This window comes from Leptopilina heterotoma, unplaced genomic scaffold (assembly GCF_015476425.1).
Source record: "Leptopilina heterotoma isolate Lh14 unplaced genomic scaffold, ASM1547642v1 Lhet_114, whole genome shotgun sequence".
Taxonomy (NCBI): Eukaryota; Metazoa; Arthropoda; class Insecta; order Hymenoptera; family Figitidae; genus Leptopilina; species Leptopilina heterotoma.
The window spans coordinates 905,394-925,206 of record NW_025110833.1 but is presented as its reverse complement, the minus strand read 5'-3'; the positions used below and the strand labels follow the sequence as shown (position 1 = coordinate 925,206).

At 26.7% G+C, this 19,813-nt stretch overlaps 1 protein-coding gene across 1 annotated transcript in view; it reads left to right on the top strand.

Moving 5' to 3' along the window:
* Nucleotides 1–379: 379 nt before the first annotated feature.
* The window catches only part of LOC122507572 (discoidin domain-containing receptor 2), a 256,292-nt gene continuing 236,858 nt past the window's right edge, over nt 380–19,813 (top strand). Inside the window, exon 1 of the mRNA XM_043620369.1 lies at nt 380–973. The gene's annotated coding sequence lies outside the window, so the exon portion shown is untranslated. The remainder of the gene's footprint in view (nt 974–19,813) is intronic.

Genomic DNA, 19,813 nt, shown 5'->3' with positions numbered 1-19,813 from the left:
TCAAACACCCAGGGTGTGTTTCAAAAATTAATCTTTCTTTTTTTGTGTACTAAAAGAGATTTTTCCAAACTGTAAAATACGAATGCTTACAGATTTTTCGCAAAGTCCCAGATATCAGAATGCCACTGTTGTGTATGGGTGTCCAACACCCAGGGTGCGCTTTAAGTTTCAAAAGAATTATAAGAAGCAATAAAAAATAATAATAATAGTGTTTTTAATATACCATAACTAAAAATCTTTTATTCTCGATAAACTCGCTATTCGAAATTTCTTTTTTGTTTATTAAAAAAGCAATAAAGAAGAAAAAAAAGTAACAAATGACAGAGAAAAACAATCGATGTTTAGTCAACATGAGACGAAGTGGATAGCATGTGGTCAATCGGTTATATGTATATACATATATATATACATAGGGGTGTCAGGGTGGTTGCGCAGGGACAGTGTGCCTTTTGGTCCGTCGTCATTGGAGTTGCTTTGGGTAAAGAGGGGGATTTCCTCCTCGAGTCCTCAGTTTCACTTGAACCGCGCATCGGGTGAGTTCAACCCTTGTTGTATTATTGAAAATTTTGTTTCAGAGAAATCGGAGTGTGCGCGTGTGTATTTATCACGGAAAAGCTCCACGCGCTTTGCCGGTAAAAAGCGTGTGCGGCTTTTATATAAACGATATAACGTGCGGTTATACGTCGAGAGATTTTTTTTTTTTTTGGTCATCTTCTCGTGTTCTTGTCATAACGTTCAATATCTATATATATAGGTATTCCCCTGAACCACCCTCTTGCCCCCCCGATATGGCAGTCACACTCTATCCGGAGATAGATCACGACCTCATAATCCAACATTGACGTGACCTATCCCAACTTCGGTGTATCGTGGGTGTTTTTTTTTGTGCATCGGTGGTGTGTAACCACGCAAGCCGGCTCTCTTTCTCTCTCTTTCACGGATAGCGTGTGTCACTTCTCACCTTGATCTTTTGGTAAACAGTCTTTTTTTTATCTCTTTTAATACTTTTATTGCTTTTTTAATTCTTTTTTTCTAGCTTTTTTGCTTTTTTACTTTTTTTTTTCTTTCTTTTTGCATGTTTTACGTTTATAGATATTTTTTATTATTTTTATCTTCTTTGCTTTTTGTTTTCATTTTCTTTTTGTATTTTTTAAGAGTGTTTCTTTTCAAAAAAGCACTGTTTTTTATTTTCATTTTGTTTTTTTAAGATTGTTTCTTTTAAAAAAAATATTTCTTTTTTACAAAAATGAACTGCTTTTTATTAAAACGCTTCCATTTCTTAAAAAAATATGAAACGAAAATTTTTTTCTGTAAAATATTGTCACTGGTAAAAAAGCAGTGTAGGAAATAAAGAAGGTTTAGTACAAAAATTCTACTTTTTGCACCAAAACAAAAAGAAAATACAAAAATTTTTCAAAAACCGCTTTTTTAGGAACTTTTTAGAATTATTTATGATTTTAGAGTAGTTTCTGGCTTGTTTATAGCGGGTGAGGAGAAAAGTAATCTGAATTCAGTGTTTTGGCCACTAGGGACTGGAGAATATTTACTCATCCATGCTCGACAAATGGAGAAAACTTGAATGAAAAAAAACCACAAGTTCTGTAAAAGTTAAAAGTTAGATGGCGTTGCGCTCGTTATTTCCCAAAAGTGCAACTTACTGCCAGAATATTTTTCTTTAAAATTTGAAAATATTGGACTATGTTAAAACCAAAGAGTTCCAATATTCTATCAGCGTTTATGCAAACTTGGGGCAATATTGCACTGAAGTTAGGGGTAAATGTTGCTCGACAATATTTCCTCAATATTTGCTTTAATTTACTCAAATATTGTCGAGCAACATTTACCCCTAACTTCAGTGCAATATTGACCCATTTTTCGGTGGTGTAAGCAATAGTGTAAGGCTTTGTTGGGGTAATATCGACCAGAAATATTGAAGAAACCTTGCAAGGCAACATTGGGGTAATAGAAACATTAGGGTATTATTCTTGGGGTGATAGCAACCTCGGGGTAATAGCAATCATAGGGTAATAAACAACCCTAGAGAAATATCAACCTCGGGGTAATAGCGACCCTAGGGAAATAAAAAATGTCGTGTAATATCGAATATTTAGCAAAATTCACTTTAATTAAATATTTCTAAATATCTTAAATTTACTCTGACGCTATAACTATACGAACTCTTTAGATTAACCCGATATAGACATATAATATCCTGCAAAACCCTATAATGTATAAAATATATACCTAATGTATATATTACACGAGGTATATAATAGAGAAGTTTTAGTAGTGTGCGTACGCGCTCGGAAATCTATTGAAAGGCTTTTATATGTTACACAATCAATATCGGAATTATTGGCCTTTTTTATTACAGGGAATCTCAATATTGAAATGTACCAATTATTAAGTTACATAAAAAAATTTTCCCCCTTTTTTATAAATTCATGTATGGAAAACATATATATAACCAGGAGAAACAATTTTACTGCATGGTTTACTTGAATTAAAAAGTTGGTTCTAGAATAAAAAAATAGAATACATTCTTTTCTCTTCATTTTTGTAATTATTTCCTCCCCTTGGGGATTTAACTTCAGTTTCTTATTCTATAATTAAGAAAAGTTATACAATTTTTTTTTCTGGAAAAATTTTTAAACACTGAGAATAAATTTCACCTGGAGCTTCCATAAGTTTTTCTAGATTAGCGAAAGTGTTAATTGAAACCACTTATTTTGCTAATATTGGTAAATTTTTAGCTTGAGTAAAGATTTTTTTTCTTTTTTTTCTGGATAATATTTTTATTCAAGTGGATAAAGTTTCCATTCTTGTGGATTTTTGGCAATCTATCAAAAAAATAATTTCGAAACATTCCCCAAAAATAATCCCTCTATTTGCGCAATTTCTATTTTTACTCCGAATCGAAAAAATTTTTGTTTCACTACCGCCTCTTCTTTTTTTTTTTTATTTTGAAATTCTTGTAGGGAAAATGTGATATTCGAAAATGTCCCCAAGGCAAATCCCAGAGTGATAGAGAATGACAACGATACATGGATGTATCCAGTAACCCAAAGCTCCACACAAACGACACCCAGGCGACGAATTCGAATTTCGATTCATGCCATTCGACATAGAATAGCAAAATTGCTTTCTCCAGAGGCAGAGGTATATATAGGAGGAATAAAAAAATCACTGAATATAGTGTCTTTATATGGAAGTTTCTTTTTTCTCCCTCCCTCTTTGTTTTCAAAACTTATTTCATTGTCCGACTCTCATCTTCTACTACTGTGGAGAGTGCGGAGGAAGGTGTTCGTAATGACAGAAATTAAGCAATTACCGCTTCAGTTGAAAAGCTCTTTTATGTACTTTCACTAAGAGATTATGGAACGGAGCTCTAACGAGATCTTTAGACGGTGTACTACTCTGAAAGGCACTCAATTCATTCGCAGAAAGTAAACCCTCGAGTGCCGCTTGATGATTTAGGATGACTACTTTTTTATTCAAATATTCTGTTAATATTCCAGAATTTTTGTATATTTACACGAAATAAATTATTCAGTAGTTGTTAACTTATTTTAAGTAATATTTAATGGTATTATTTATAAAGTTTCTTGAAAGTTTATGAAAGGTGCAATTTAAACATGTGGCGTAGACCAGTGGATAGCGAACAAGTCTTCAGTGTCTTGGGTCGCAAGTTCGATTCCCGCCGACTTTCTTTTTTTGAAACTTAAAATAAATTTCATATTTAAAATCCAGTGCTTAAATCTTTAATATTTTAATTAAATATAAAACTGAAAAACTAATTAGAATTAAATTTTCAAAGTATATTATATTTTTAAACTTTAAAACATATAAAGAAACTTTAACAAATTTTGATACTAATTTCAAATTTGACATCTCAAAATTGAAAATAATTAAACTTTCTTGTACGAGGAAAATTAAATTTCACAAAAATTGTTATCTGATATTTAAATTAAAAATAATCTTCATTACGAAAATTTTAATTATTCTGAAGAATAGAGAAGGTAAAGAAATTTTTATATATTCAACTTTCTGAACAAAGAATATAAATAATTTTTTTTTAGTGAATTTCCACTACTTTTAATTCGCTAATTTTTAAAAAAATTTCGAAAAAATTAATTATTTAATAAAATTTTATGCAATTTCCTTTTCACAATAATTCAATTACTTTCACTAATAATAAAATTTTTCATGAAAATTCAATTTCAAAAAAAAAATTTTTGATTAAATTCTAAGCAGGAATTCAATTCTTTTCAAAAATAATAAAATTCTTCTCTGTAATTCAATTATTTTTGAGAATTATAATAAAATTCCTAGCAACTATTCAATTATTTTCATGAATAATAAAATTCATAGCAGGAATCGCTCGAAAAAATGTAATTATTCTTAAAAATTTAATTTCAATTCCTCGAAAAAATCAATTATTTAAAAAAATGTTTTTTTAAACAAATCGTTCGCAAGAATTCAATTATTTTCAAAACAAATTTAATAAAATTTTCCCAGAAACATTCAATTATTGCCAAATTTTTTAATAGAATTCTTTGTAAAATTTAATTATCTTTAAAATTTTTTCGCCATATTCAATGATTTTCAATATCTACTATTTTCATAAAATTTCCAAAGAGAATTTAATTATTTTAAAAACGGTATGTAAAAATTTTCGTTAGAATTAAATTTTTTTCATGAATAATAAAAATTTTCATCAATTTAATTATTTAAATTAGAATTTCCATAAAATTATTCGAAAGAAATTAATTATTTTTAAAATTTTTTACAAACTTCTTGGCAAGAATTAAATTAGTTTTAATATAAATATTTTAATTCTTTTATGAATAATAAAATTCGTTGCAGGAATTTTATTTTATTCTTATTTTTCATTTTAAGGAAATTTTACTATTTGAGGTGTTTTTTTATTTTACTTATTTTGTCCACCTTTTGAAGAAATAAGTCATAATTATTATTTATTGTATCAAATATAATTAATTAATTTAAATATTTGATCCATAGAAAAAAATTATTTTTTAGTGGACAATTGGCGCGAGATTTTAAAAAAGAAACATTGCTTTGCAAAATTGCTTCGTTTGAATTTCGCGCCTATTGTTTAAGAGACCGACAGATGGCAGGGCAGTGGCTTATAATAATAATGTAGTCGATATGGTTCTTGTCAAATAAACATTAGAGAAACATAGTCAAGGTTGGACCACCTTTAGATCTTAGACCTTAGGAAACAATTGTTGTAAACCAAATTATAAACAATTGTTTATAATTTTTATATATTTGTTTTTATATCTTTTTTAATAACAAATTGTGTACTTATTACATGCAATTTTGGCCCCTAAGTTAGAGCACCAGACTAAAAATTTCGGGTTGAAAAATCGAATCAGTAATAAATGTCATTCAATGACTTCGAGGGTTTTTCGATTTTGACGACACGCACATACTTCGATTTTATCGTAGTTGACATTAAGGTCGGCGCTTTCAAAGTTCGGATCTTAATCACCCTCGCTACATTTTGAGTCTATAAACACGGAATCGGATAATTAGAGGGGATCGAAATTTATCATCGAAGAGTGTCTCGAGAATTTTTTCCTTATTTTAATAGAAAACGGAATTTTTTTAAATAAAAAAATGAATTTTTGAATAAAAATCAGATTTTTAATTTAAAAAATAAACATTTAAATAAAAAATAAAAATACAATTTTTTTCTTTCAAAACGATAAAAAATTTGTATTGACGGACAATTATGACAAATATTCGTTGGAGGAAAAGTAATGAGAAATTGAAAGATTCGAGATAGAGTGCCTTCTTAAAAAAAGTAAGTCCATAGAGTCACGAGAGGTCGAGCGACCACCATCTACACGAGAATACACTTATGCGCGCGGGGCATTCATTTTATGCTATCGTGAACTCGTACTTCTCGCACAAGTGACTCGAGAGATTGAAAAATTCTAGATAGGAAGACGTTAAAAGCTGCAGTTGCTGCGGTTTTTTCTCATTCTTATTATTTTCCCCCTTTTTTTCTCTTTCTCTCTCTCTTTCTCATTTCATTAGCTGCAATTACACTGCTTATCTTCGAATATTACAATAACCTTTTGTGAAAAGAAAAAAAAAATTTTCTTTATTCCATTTCGTGAATGATATATTTTTTTTCTTGTGTGGGAATAAATTACAAAACACTGAGATTATGTATGTAAGCTCATAACTTGCGGCGACTTAAGGGTTATAATAATACTGAAAAAAAGGTAAAATGTCGACTTTTTTGTAGCTAAAGTTCCAAATGGAGAAAAAAGAAAATTTTTATGTTTAGGATTAAATTTTTTTTTTTTGTGAAAAAAAATATAGTGCAATAAAGCGTATTTTTGCGTGTTAAAATTTTTGACAAACGGGAGGAAGAGTAATGGCAGTTGATGGGAGGGATCGACTTTTCAATTTGGATGAACACGCTAGATTGAAATTAGCGAGTAGATAGAGTGACTGTAGTGATTTTTCTTTACGTCCTAATAAGCCAAAAGTCCGATACGCTATCGTACATGCACACAGTTTACATTACTTCCGCGGTTACATCGTCTAACTGACAAATTGTTTAACCGTCTACTTGAAATCGACTATAGTTTCATTGAAAATTAATGGTTCTTTGACATGTGAAATTATCCGAAAGGCTACACTTTCGAATTTTGTGAATTAATTTGCAAATTCTTTCTTTCTAACGAGCAATAATTATTAACTATATTATTCTTCATATTCTTTCATTCATTCTGTCCGCAGTTTGAATAAGTTAGATTTCGTTTATGCTCTTGTTTTTTTTTCTTTAAAAAATATTGTTTCACAAATCGAAAATGAAAATCATGAAAATAAATCATAAAATCATAAATCATTAATCATGAAAATAAAATTTTCATGATTAATAATAAATGATAACAAAAAAATAATAACACAATAATAAATAATAACAAATAAAAAATATACCCATTTTGTTTGTTATATATGCTTTTTTCTGTAACAATTTTCGTTTGACTGATCTAAATTATAATGCAAATTATTCTCCTTCTTATTTATAAAAAGTACTAGAAAATTGTTATTTGTTAAAAAATTTTGATTAAGAAGTAGGAAATATACCCATTTTATGTATAATTTTCATTTCTCAAAAATGTTTACAAACTAATTTTTTTCTTGTGGGAAGAAAAACATTAGACATTCCCGTTTCTTAATATTTTTCTAAAAAATTCTCAGTTTTCATAAGGAAATAATTTGCATCAATTCCATTTCTTAATTTCAATTGTTTTAACAAAATTCAAAAAATTTTTTAAAAATAAAAGAAAAAAATGTTTATAAATTATATTTGTCAATTAGAAAATTTAATTGAAAATTAAACTGAAAATTTTTCAACTTTTAGAACATAAAGGAAAAAATTTTATTGAAAAAAATGTTCTGTTACAGTTATTTACAAATATCTTTAATTGTAAAATTAATCGAAAACAATAATTTCTTTTATAAATATTTTAAATATTTAATTATTCTTATTTTTCCATAAGAATTAAGATTTTCAAAAATTTCAAATTCAAACCTTTTTGAAATTAATCAATTTTAAAAAAATTGATATAAAACATGAGGAAACCGATCACTCCGAGTCTTCGACTCGGAGTTGTCGATTTCTTCATGTTTTATAAAAATAATTAAATTTTATTCAATTATTTAAATACAAAAGTAAATTATTTATTGAATAATTGAATGTTTATTAAAATTTAATTCTTATAAAGAATTTTATTAACAAATTTTTAAATAATTGTAGGTATCCTGTTGAGAAATTTGAAAAAAAAATTTTTATTTTTAATTAAGGAAGATTTCGACTATATCAGCAATTAGTGACATCTATTAGACGTCAATTGAACTCTTTGGTTTAGAGTCAGGTGTTATTCTTAAGATAATTATTCCGATATGGTTGTCGGTAAATAATTATATTTTTGAATTTAATTTTTGATCTGAAAAAATAAGCTGCGTGAACGACTGCACTGTGCATCTGTGAGGACTCGAACCCCAGTTAATAGCTGCCTTTCGCGGGACTAACGCCTACCAATGCACCATGCCAACACAGCCTGGACGTTCATTTTTATTTTTATTTTTATTTGATTTTCTATTTGTAAATCTTATAAAGTTTATATATAAAAATTAAGGTCCTACAAATAGAAAAATAATTAAATACACTGGCCAAAAACCTAATAACCAAAAATGGCGGAACCTTTTTTGACAGAAATAAAATTATTTTTAATTAAATTAATTCTTGAAACCAACACCTTACTTTTACGGACCAAAGGCCACAAAATCTTTTAAAGTTTATATATAAAAATTAAGGTCCTACAAATAGAAAAATAATTAAAAATAATTGAAATTCTGCGATGAGTTTTTTTATTTATGAAAATAATTAAATGTTTGGGTACAATTTTATTAAAATTGTTTTTAAATAATTTAATTCTTTTAGGTAATTTTATTAAAATAGTACTATTAAAAATCATTTAAATGAGAAAAATTGTTGAAAATAATTCAAATTTTGACAAGAATTTTATTAAAAGTTTTGAAAATAATTGAATTTTGAAGAAAAATTTTTTTATTTATAAAGATAATAATTGGGATTTCGTTGAGATTTTTTTGTAAATTTTGAACTGCGATGAGAGATTTATTATTCATAAAAATAATTGAATTCCTGTGAAATTTTTATTATTTATGAAAATAATTAAATATTTACGTAGAAGTTTATTAAAATCTTTTTGAATAATTAAATTATCTTGGAAAATTATAATAATAAATTAGTGTGTTTTTTAGATTTATTTGACATTAATAAATTAGTAGATATTGAAAAATATTGAATTGATAGAAATTTTTGGAAATAATTGAAATTTTGTCAAGAATTCTATTAAAATTTTTGAAAATATTTGAATTTTGAAGAATTTTATTATTTATAAATTTAATTGAAAATTTGACAAGAACTTTTAAAATTTTTTAACATAATTAAATTTCTGCGAAGAATTTTTATTACTTTTGAAAATAAAAAAATTTTACGAGAAATTTAATTCTTTAAAAGTTTAAATACAAAAATAAATAATTTACTAAATAATTGAATGTTTCTTAAAATTGAATTCCTTCTACGAATTGTAATAAAAATTTTTGAGAATAATTTTATTTTTTGAGAAATTCAATTAAAATTGTAATAAAAATTATTGAAATTCTGCGATGAGATTTATTGTTCTTGAAAATAATTGAATTTCTAGGAAGAATTTTATTATTTATGATAATAATTGAATTATTACATTACGAAGAAATTTATAAAAAAATTTGTAAATAATTGAATTCCTGTGAAATTTGTATTATTTATGACAATAATTAAATGTTTGCGTACAATTTTATAAATTTTTTTTAAATAATTGAATTCCTTTGGGTAATTTTATTTAAATAGTAGATATTGAAAATCATTGAAATGCGAAAAATTTTTGAAAATAATTGAAATTTTGACGAGAATTTTATTAAAAGTTTTGAAAATAATTGAATTTTGAAGAAGAATTTTTTTATTTATAAAGATAATAATAATTGGGATTTTGTCGAGATTTTCTTATAAATTTTGAACATAATTGAATTTTTTGATAAGAATTTTATTACTTTTGAAATAATTGAATTTCTGCAATCATTTGTAACTTTTTTAAAATTTGATTTTTTTTAGTGTTTTTAACTAAAATTCTTCTATAAATCCATTATTTTTAATAATTACAATTCAGAATTTTCTCATGAATTCTAAAAATTTAATTTTTTTTCTGTACTTTTAATAAAAATTCCTGACTTTTCCCTGAATTCCCTATGTCAGAATATATGATTATTATAATTATAATAATATTCAAACTATACATTCCAATTCATATTTTATTTAAAAAAATTAAATTAAAAATTTTTACGTTCTATTATTAAATTATTTTTAAAATTGCTTTTAATTAAAAGTGACAATTGGGACTAGACTAGATTTCGATAAGCCACTGTCACGCCATCTGTCGGTCGCCTACCCGATTGGCGCGAAATTCAAACTTTCACTTAATTTAAATCATCGAAAATTGATAATTCGTAATTCGTAAAAATTAAGACTTCAAGAATTCCTAATTCTAAACTATTCGGAATTCGAGTAAAAAATTAAAGAATTTTCCATAAACATCAAAGACGGGAAAAGTATGCAATAAATTGAATGGAAGTCCTCATTATACAAAGAAAATAGTGTGACGTTGAAAATCGATATCGAAGTTCCGGATCTCTCCATTATTGAAGAACTCAGGGAAAATTCTACGTACAACAAAGAGGCAATCGACTCTGCTTTCAACGTTGCTCCGATTTGTTTGCAGGCCGTACGGCATTTGGCTTAATTTAACGACTAAAACGTGGTTTAGCTTCCTGAAAGGTTTTCTCATCTATCGCAAATCCTTAGAGAGGGAATAAAAAAAGGAAAAAAGAAGAAAAAAAAATTCCGCAAAAATTCAAGAGACACTGTTTATTCTATGAACAAAAGAAAATTAATCTTTTCCTCTACTATACTCCTTTTTTTCCACCCAATTCCAACCATTATTATTTTCCAATTTGAAAAAGAAAAATTCAAAAAAAAAAAATTATTTCTTTACTGTTTGCATAATAGGATTTTTTTTTCTACCCCGAGTGTAAGTTATAGCAATTTTTATTCAATATTTCATTTAATAACATTTCTTCGTTATCCGTTATAAATTGGTTATAGTCTCTGGTTGGGAGGGGGGGGGGGAGATTTTATTCCTTTTTTCGCGTTATTACTTTACGCATCGATATATGAAATTCGATAAAAATGAAACAAGACAGCTCGTAAGTTTTTCTATTGGAAAAATCGGAAACGTATATATGTTTCTTATCATCCATGTATAGAGATTGCTTATACCATGCTTTTATTTATTTACAATTTTTACCTCGATTTTACCTTTTTTTCCAAGTCAAAAAAAAAAAAAAAAAAAGAAATCCAATTTCGTTACTATAAAAGTAACTGCACATCATTTCATTTAAAACACAAACAAACTTTTTTCATTTGGGCAAATATTTATTTTCAATAAATTCATTTCGTCTTCTGATACTTGAATATAAAAAAATTATAACGAAATACAAATTGATAAAAAACAAATGTGTACGGAGAACATTTTTTGCCTATATTATTAATCATTTCATTGATTTTCTATTACTGTCACTTTATTCAATCATCTGTATGAAGATGAAGATGGAAAAAAAAATGTTCATGTGATTATTGAAAATTTATAGATGGACATAAATGTCGATTTAATATCGCATAATGGATATCACGACAGCACTTCCTAAGATTTGATATAACCCGAAATTTTGCCGTAGAAAGGAACTTTCAAGCAGCCTCAGCTTCTTCTTCTTCTACTTCTTCTTCTTCTTCTTCTTCTTCTTTAACCCACACCATTTCTCGTATAAGGTTCATTGGAGCATCAATTTCTGGAATAAGCGACGCGCCACGCGGCATTTGCACAGAAATTCCAGGGAAACTTTCGCAAAGTTGTCCCGGGTCTTACGGCTCTCAATTTCTGCACGCCACATGTCCGCCGCCGGCAATTCAAACCAATACTACCAACTCTCTTTGGTTTTGAAGTCTTGAGTTTAGTGCAAGCGGGCGCATTAAATCCCTTTCCTTCTCGCTTTTTTTTTGTAAACCCTCCCCATCGCTTAGACAAGTGGAATTTTTAATTTTCCCCAGCGCAAAACGACAATATTCATATTTTAAGAGCGACCTATTTTTTGAGAATAATTTTTCAAGAGTATTGTCTAATTTTTTTAAATTAAAATTAATTATTTCTTGAAAATAATTATTCTCTTATTTGTGAATTATTATTATTAACTATAATTATCTTCGTATTTCATTCTTTCATTCTGTCTGTCCATATACACTGAAAAAAAATTTTATTTGATTCAAATAACCGATTAATTCACTATTATCAATTAAGTATTTACTTGAATCAAACAATTTTTATTTGAGTTTATTAAATGGTTTAGTTCATATTTGCTTCAAATACTGAAATTATTGGTTCAAATACCATTTAATTGACTCCAATAAATATTATTTTATTCAAGTAAATATTTAATTGATAATAGTCAATTAATCGGTTACTTGAAACAAATAAATTTTTTTCTCATTGTACTTTGAAGTTAGTTCTTGTGTATGCTTTTGTTTTTTTTTCTCTTTAAAAAATATTGTTTGACAAATCAAAAATATGCAGGTACATAATTATTTTTCATGACTTATAATAAAATAATATTTGAAATTAGAAAATTAAAAAAAAATTATGATAAACAAATAAATTTTGTTTATTTTTTTTTGTAACAAATTCCGTTCGACTGATCATTATGCAATTTTTTTTTATTTATAAAAAATGGAAAATTGTTAACTGTTAAAAAATTATTATTAAGAAATAGGAAATATATCCATTTTATGCATAATTTTTATTTCTCAATAACAATATTGTTCACAAACTGATTCTTTTCTTTTGGGAAAAGAAAAATTACACATTTTTTTAGAAAATTCTCATTTTTCATAAAGAACTAATTGGCATTTTTCTATTTCTGAATTACAATTGCTTTAACAAAATTTAATGTTTTTTAAACATAAAGAAAAAAAATGTTTATAAATTCTATTTGTCAATTGCAAATTTTAATTGAAAATGAAATTGAAAATTTTTTAATTTTTAGAAAGTAAAGGAAAAAATGTTAATTTTAAAATTATTCGAAAACATCAATAACTTCTTTTTTAAATAAATATTTAATTATTATTATTTTTCCACAGAAATTGAGATTTTCAAAAATTTTAAACCTTTCTGAAATTAAACAACTTATAAAAGTATTATCATTATTTTATATTAAAAATATTAACACTGATGTAACTTCTTCAAAATTATTTTCATCATTTCAATTCAATTATTATTTTCTAGAATTTTTAACTAAAATTCTTCTCTAAATCAACAATTTTTGATAATTTTTGAAAAAGTTCTTTGAGAATTTTAAAATATATTTGTTTAAAATTCAATTTTACAAAATTTCAATTTTTCGGAAATTCTTCAATTAAATATATACCTGAATTAGAAAATAATAATTCAAATTATTTCAATAAAAATGAAATTAACCTTTTTCAAAAAAATTAATTCTTCAGAATTACCAGTTAAAAATATAGAAAATTCAAATTTTCAAATATTTTAATTTTTGAAAATAATTAAATTTTGGAGAAGAATTTTTTTATTTATAACGATAATTGTGATTATGAATGAGAATATTTAAAAAATTTTAAACATAATTGAACTTTGTAAGAAGAATTTTATTACTTTTGAAAATGATTGAATTTCTGCAATCATTTATAACTTATCCAAAATTTAAATTAAAATTCATTTTTAAATCAATTTTTATTAGAAAATTCGACGAGAATCCAATTATTTAAATACAAAAGTAAATTATTTATTGAATAATTGAATGTTTCTTAAAATTTAATTCTTATAAAGAATTTTATTAACAAAATTTTAAATAGTTGAATTTTTTTGACGACTTTTAATAAAATTTATTAAAATAGTTACATTTTTCAAGGAATTCCATTAGAATTGTATTAAGAATAATTGAAATTCTGCCATGAGTTTTATTATTTCTGAAAATAATTTAATTACTGAGAAGAAACTTATAAAAAAAATTTGTAAATATTTGAAATTTTGAATGCCTGTGAAATTTTTATTATTTATGAAAATAATTCAATGTTTGCGTATACTTTTATTAAAATTGTTTTTAAATAATTGAATTCTTTTGGGTAATTTTATTAAAACAGTAGATATTTAAAATAATTGATATTTTGACAAGAATTTGATTAAAAGTCTTGAAAATAATTGAATTTTGAAGAAGAATTTTTTTATTTATAAAGATCATAATTATTGGGATTTTGTCGAGATTTTTTTGTAAATTTTGAACAAAATTAAATTTTGTTATAAGAATTTTATTATTTTCGCGAAAATAATTGAATTTCTGCAATCATTTGTAATTTCTTCAAAATTCAATTTTTTTTAGTTTTTTTTATCTAAAATTATTCTATAAATCCATTGTTTTTAATAATTAATTAAATACGTATTGACTAATTTATCTAATTTTAGAAGATTTTTAACTATTAAAATTTTTCAAAAATAAGTTCATTAAGATTTCTAATTAAATTCATTCAACATTGTATAAAATTTTTAATTGAAACAGTTTGAAGTTAATTTATTTATGAAAATTGTAAAGGTAACTCTTTTAAAATTGAATTAATTTTGAAATATTTCAGTAAAATTATGCATCAAATAATTTATTTATTTTATCATAGTTGTTCAAGATTCAAGTTATTTAAAAGGAAATTTTTTGTCAGAAATTGAGAAATTTTAAGATTTTGTATTAGAATTCGTGGTAATTTTATACTTTATGTGTCAAACAAAAAAGGCACAAAAATTCAGAATTTTCTTATGAATTCTAAATATAATTTTTGTTAGTACTTTTTAATATATCAAATTTTTTAGTTAATTACTAATTATTTTTAAACCATTTATTTTGTTGTTAAATTTGTTTCTTATTATTGCCAATTTTGTTGAAGAAACTACTTCGGCTTGGGTAAAAATTACCTATTTTGATATACACTTCAAAGATCGTTCCCAAAAGTTTGAATTTAAAAAAATACTAAAGAATCAAAAGAGCCAGAAGAATCATCAGACTATTATTTTTACCTAATTCGCTTCTTCCCTTTTGTTCGAATTGAATTTCCCTCCATTATAATTACATATAAGTGTCCTTCAGATGACAACGCAAAATTCACTCATAAACGAGATGAAGTGTCAGATAAAAAAAAGTTTTTTATTCATCTATTTGCAAATTAACTAATGAAATTTTCCTCTATTTCAAATGAATATTAAACTGAATGATAATTCCGTTAATTTGACATCGATGTGACGTTAAATAAAATCCCTCTACCTTCTTGTTTTTCAAATAGTTAAAGATTATGCTAATTCACGTGTATTATATGCACATATAATAAGCAAATGTCACAAAATTGAAATCGTACAGTTAATATTCAAATGACAGTAATTGGTGATAGGATTAAGAATTTTTAACTAATCTGAATTTCCCGACTAGAGAGTGTGTGTGAGATTTGAGAAATGATATATTTATCGACAAAACGGGTATAGTAAAATAAAGACGAATAAATGAAATTATTAGTAATTATTTAATAGTTAATTTAAATTTGATAAAAATTCATAGATCATTCATTCATTATTTTCTGTACTTTTTGTTTGGAGATTTTCTTTTTTCCAAAAATCCTTTAATTGGTTGGTGTTAGGAAGGAAAAAAAATAATATTCCCCATGTGAGGGGTCGAATCTCGAATTTTTACATTGAATCGTTTTATGGATGCCAATTAAGGATCACCCGGTGATCTCTTCGAATGAAGGTTAAAGGGCAAAATGGCACATGACTAGAAACAATTTTGCTTTCGCGAATAAACGGAACACTTGGCGTGAGAGAGAGGAATATAGAAAGAGGAGGGAGAGAGAAAGGGGGGTTTTTGAGAGAAGTGAGCGAATAGGAAGGATTCGGTGATTAGCGAAGCTGACGCCATTGGGCTACTAAGTAGCGTTTAATTGAACGCTCCATTCGAGTTCGTTAGCACCGTGCGCGCAATTATAGCATCCTACCTGGCTATCCATTACGAAGAGTTTAATTATAATTACGCCGTAACGCGATATTGGTGCTTATCAAACTTCGAACGATACATAAACATTGTCGAGTTTAATACCCCTAAAGAGAAATAGATTCAAGAACTGCAAGCAGAGTTGTTTATCAATTTCCCTTACTGTGCAATTGTTCCGTTCATGATATATCTAAATAATTCCCCCGTCACTTTTATTTCCTATCTCAATTCTTTTTCTTTTGGCAAATCATCTTAAAAAAAAGTTTAAAAAAACATTTATTTACGAATCACTTTTTTATGTTTATAAATTATTCATGAATTCCTTAATTAAAGAAATTATTGCAAACAAATAGAGAATTTAGCTATTTCGCGAAAAATAGAGGAAGACTTTTGCGATTTTTCAAAAAGAAATTTCCGCTATAATCGGCAAATAGTGATGATTACATCTTATCGCGACTCGCCAGACAGTGCAAACGCAGTCAGCGTTGCTGCTTATCGACCTTCATTTATAGCTTTTTGCTCAGCAACCGTGCCATGCATAATAGCCACTATAATCGTATCAACTCATCATTTTTTTCCCTTCCAAATCATCGTCTAGATTTCGAGAATCTTTTCATGTTCGTTATTATTTCTTTTTTAAAATCAAATGCTTAAAAAAATATTTAATACAAACTATTAAAAAATATTTAAGAGAAATTATTAAACAATACCTAAAAGAAATTATTAAAAAATATTTAAAACAAATTTTCAGAAAAATATTACAAACGATTCAAAAATATTTTTAAGAAAAAGTAATTTTTCACCAGCGAAAATAATTTTCCACTAATTCAATATTTTCAAGACGACGACGACGACCTGAAAGATTTAACTGCGAGGAACATTTTCATCCTGTCAGCTGTTGAATCGCGAATTTCTCCGTCGGTGAAAGAAAAATAAGCGAGGCGCGAGAAATAATATAGACTGAATCAGAAATAAAGTGGAAGAGAAGACAAAGAATATCGATTCGGATTGCTTTCAAGAGGGTCTAAGAAAAATATTTTTTCCCAAACCGGATAAAAAAATAAATTATGCTATATTTTTTCTGTCAGAGTGGCAGATAATTGAAAATTGATTTGTAAAAATTCATGAAAGTTTCTGAATTTGACAGAAAAGAAAGTAATGAGATGCGTGCGCTACGAGTAACGATCGATAAATGCTACGCACCAGGAACGAAGCGCGGTATTTATACAGACGCGGCAGGCAAGAGAGGGGATCGCCCCTCCCGAGCGGAATTGCCAATCAGCGCTGGCGTCACTCGCCGAGTCCCTGGCGGGAAATTCAAACTCCTTTTAGTCAATTTTAGAAGAAAAAATATTCTGTACACAAAAAAGTCGAAGAAAAAATCATTACGAGCCCTAGAGTCACCCACCGATTCAAATTGTTCTTTTCCACTTTTAGTAAAAAAAATTATTCTGTACCAAGAAAACTGTAATAAAAAATGAATAAAAAATCATTTCATAAAGAAATATTCTAATTAAAAATCACTGTGATAGAAAACAAACTGATTAAACAACAGTCTGGTCAAAAGAAAAATTCTGATTAGAAAACTGATAAAAAAACACTTTGACAACAAAACTTTTTGATAATAAAAACATTTTGCCAAAAAATACAAAAATAGAGTTAAAGAGATCATTTTCAAACATAGAATCCAAGAGAATAAATCGCTGACATTACATTGAAAGAGAATTGGGAAATTGAAAATTTATCACTAAAACTTGGAATCCTCTTTTTTTTAGAAAATCAATCCCGAATAAATTAATAGGTAAATTTCTTCCCACTCCTGTTTCGACATGAAACTCGTTCAAGAAGGAAATTAGAAGACCACGGGAGTACCGAACAACGGAAATAAACTGTCGTCCAAAAAGGGGCAAAACGAACACGAAAGAAAAGACCCCGGGCGTGGTATTAACTATATAAATAACATACAAGTTGCGGTGAACTAAGGAGAAAAGAGAGAGAGAGTGAGAGAGAGTAATCTTTCGATTCTGCACAAGCTTCCCATTTTGCATTCGTTTAACCTCTAGAAATGTACTTTTCGCCTGAAACATTGACAAATGTTCGATTTCGAATTTCTCTTTTTAGAGAAAAACAACTTTAGAGAATTTTTTTATTTAATCTAATATTTTCACTTAACATTTCGTGCGAGTTTTTTTTTCTTACCTCGAACTTAAGATTGATTATAAACTAGGCCAGATAAATTTAATAGTCTACAGTAAAGTATCGTAAAGTAGATAAGACTTGTTTTAGAGAGACATAAAGTGAAAGAAGAAAAAGGTTAAAGTTTCGAAAATAGTAATTAATTCCGTTATGTTTTTCTTTTTTATTTAGTAAAATTCTGAAATAAAGTTGTCTTGTTTTTAGTAAAATTGGGAAATAAATTTTTTTGGGTACAATTTTGAAATAGTGAAATATACGCATCAATTATAAATGTTATTAGACTATTATACGTAATGCTTATTAATACTTTGATGAAGAGCTCTCGACTGTGTTTAACTGATAATTATTCCTTTTGGCTCACATGATTCAATTTTAATTATCAGCCAATGTGAATTGAATGTTCAACGGTAATAAAGTTGCAAGGGAATTTATAATGGTTTAATAATTTCCACGAATTATTAATATCTATATTCGAAAATTAGACGAATTTTCCTTCTCATTCAAAAAGTGGTAATTAAAAAAAAGTTAAAAAAATAATGGTTTAATAATTTCCACGAATTATTATTAATATCTATATTTGAAAATAAGACGAATTTTCCTTCTTATTCAAAAAGTGGTAATTAAAAAAAAGTTAAAAAAAGTTTGTTAATTTCTTAGGAAGTAGTTATGATTTTTTGAATTAAAAGACATTTTTTAATGTTTTTTTCAAATTCGAATTTTTTAAATTATTAGGATTAAATAAATGACCATGAAACCTTTTTTCCTTCAAAATAGAAGTAATTAGCTACCTAAGATAATTTTTCTAAAAGAAAATTTCAAATTCCAGCTTACAGAACACACTTTAAAACCTGGGTGTCAAGCACCCAGGGTTTAAGGGCGCTTTAGGAAGTGCGGGCTTTAAGGGTTGATGAAGAATACTATCAGAAATTTTAATTAACGCTGAATTCTACCAAAAAAATTAAAATTAACCTCTAAAGCGAACCCTGGGTGTATGCCAAGCATACTTACAATTTTCACTCTAGCTTTTAAATTCCTGAAAATTGAACATGTGGCGCCATAGGGCGGTTTATTTTCTACTTAACTTTATATTTCCTGAGTGACACTAGTCTTCCAAGTGTCTTTGGGTGTTTGGAAGTCTCTGGAAGTTGATGGAGAAAAATCTCTGGGTGTCTGACACCCAGGGTGTGTTTTAAAGTAATTACAGCGATTTTAAAACACTTTTTTACCATATTCGGAATTTTGGGTCTAGTCGTTTTAGAAAAAATAAAAAAAGCCCCTGGGTGTTAAACACCCAGGGTTTATTTCTGCCCTTTTCCTCTAAAAATTATAAATATAAAAATTGTTTGCTTCTTCGGTACTTTTCTTTACTGCTCATTAGATATAGTTCAAAAATTTCTCTGCCCTTCCAAATCAAAAACAATCTAATCAAAAAAACTTTTTTCCTCTATTACTTAACAAGAAGAGAAGCAAAAAAATATTCATCAATATTCGTTTTGTGAACCAATACCAAAAACCAATGCTACGTCGTTTAACGCGGCCAACCACGAATCGATATTCTGTTTAATAGTCGGTTCACTCATGGTTGCAACGGTTAAATAATTCACATCGAAATAGCACAAATCCAGCTGATACTCGAATAGCTTTCGATTCTCAAATCAAAAACGAAATTAAACAGCAAAAAAAGAAGAGAGAATATTTTCTCTGTTTTGAAAAATATTATCAGAAAAATTTTGCCTATTTTTAAAAATACTTCTTCCTTACTTGTTTTCACTTTTTTCTTTTCTATTTTTAGTTCAAATTAAAAAAGTAATCAATTTTCAAAAATAGATTTTCTGAATTATTTTCATCTAATAATAGTGAA